The sequence below is a fragment of the Amphimedon queenslandica genome, unplaced genomic scaffold (genome assembly GCF_000090795.2).
Source record: "Amphimedon queenslandica unplaced genomic scaffold, v1.1 AMPQUscaffold_12395, whole genome shotgun sequence".
Lineage (NCBI taxonomy): Eukaryota > Metazoa > Porifera > Demospongiae > Haplosclerida > Niphatidae > Amphimedon > Amphimedon queenslandica.
In genome coordinates, this window is record NW_003547368.1 from 11,595 (window position 1) to 13,753 (window position 2,159).

Consider the following 2,159-nt stretch of genomic DNA (forward strand, 5'->3'; position numbering starts at 1 on the left):
TGATAGCTGCACTGAAGCCATAGTTGGGCATGTACTTAAGTTAACTGTAATATAAAAATGGCTGCTGAACTGAGCAGCAAGAGACCAGAGACCTTGGAAGCAGAATTTGACCTCACCTTGTTGTACCAGTCACTTTGTACCACTCTGAAGAGATTTGTAGTTTCCAAGCACACAAACCATGTTTGTTATTGACACATGAAAAGCTCTTTGATCATCCTCCTTTAGTCTGGTCCTTTTGGACCCGCAACATCAAGAGTAAGGATAATGATAGAAGTGAAAGAATATGTGGTACATGTACTTTTGAGACGGGCTGTTGATCTTAAAAACGAAGTATGACAGATCTGAGTTCACTGGAGCAGAGGCTTCTGACTCTTGACTCCATGTCCTCTTGATGCATTAGGGCGCTTAGGTGTAGTGGCATGGCGCTCATCAAGATTAGATGCTCTCAATCTGTGTAACAGTCATGATCATCTGGATTGTGCTGTAGTTCTGACTCTTCCTCTTGAAACATCGTGACTACATGTGTGGGTGGGTGCACCATATAGGTTATTAAAAACACACCCATTTACTATCATGGCTGTTGATGTTTAAACAGGTCAAAGAAGGTGCTAAACAAACTGTGAAAGACTTCTACGCACACATATCACTAGCAGCATAGGGCAGTTAGACACTCTCCCCTCCTCCTTATCCACTCTTGCTTATAGTAATATATTAGTAGTTGATAATGATATTTGTTTAGTGTTCAAATGTAGTTGTGACTCAAGTTATGCTTTATAAGTTGTCTAATATCATTGGTGAAGTAGTGACATGACTATCAATCTTAATACTATTGTTAATATTTATTTTTGCCTTTTTGTTTTGTTCTTCTTTGTTTGTACTCTTTTTTTGTCTCCCTATTGTATCTCTAGTGTTTTGTGTCTTGGGCCACTATTTTTATGAATTTTATTTCACAATAATAATAATATAATAATAGTAATAATAATAGTAATAATAATAAGTCCCACTTTAATATTAACAGTGCATAAATTGGGTTTATTTTTGCACTGTTAAAGGTTCAAAGTTTTCACATAATTATCATAAAGCAGACACTACCTAATGATTCCAAGTTTAATTTCTTTCTTGCAAAGTTTGAGAAGCCAAAAAATTTTAGTCACATAAAATAAGTCAAGAGTTCTAGTATGATGAATTTTTCTTTCTTTAAGTTATATAAGTCATTAAAGTACGATTTCCAATGTCATTGATTGTTGACAAGTAATAGGATAGAAATCTATTGTTTGGCTTCTCTTTTGTAATATGTAGGTGACTATACTTATAGCCAAACTATAATTGTAACTATACTAAGTATATTTACCTTTTTGCCCTTAAAAGAAAGACTTAAATTGACGTAACCTTTTTCTTTATGTGTGAAAGTAGAATGCCGAATTTGTGTCAAAGGGTACGAAGATATAGTTATTGCAAGAAAGAGTGTCCGGGCACAGTATATTTCTTTTTTCGTTATTGATTGAAGGCTCTCATTCATAGTGAAATTTAATCCTGCATTATTAATAAAGCAGTATAGGCTTCATCCAGATGGTAAAGGGTGTTCATCTATCACTAAGGGCTTGGAGTCTTTTTATGTTCCTCAAGATTAGCTTTAACAGTAGTGACAAGTAAGCTACAATCGAGGCTGTGTAAAGTGTTATATTAATTGATTTGGGAGTGGTTACCACTATTGAGCCAGAGCCATACCTTGAAGTGAGATGGAGGATACCTCTGTGTAAGAGCTTTATATTCTGGTCAAAACTATACTCAGTCTACACGAAGGCGCTACACTTCTCTGAACACCGGAAGTGTAGGAAAGCATATGGTTTTCCTCATGTTGTAATGGATACACATACTATTTTACTTATTTCTCTTACATAGATACTTGAACAGTGCTGTAACTAGCACCATTAAGAAAGGAGAAGTTGCTTGTTATAAAGAAACAAGTTTTGTTTTCATGTGCGAAGTTTAAGCAAAGATATGCCACCGTGAAAATTATTTGTTTAATAAGAATTGTTTGACTTTGATTTTTGTGCAAATCATTCACAGACTACCAGGAACCTCTAAAGTCTTTCCATAGACTTAGGAAGGTGTAGTCTACATGTCCTACAAGTTTCAATCTTAATGGAGCAGATATA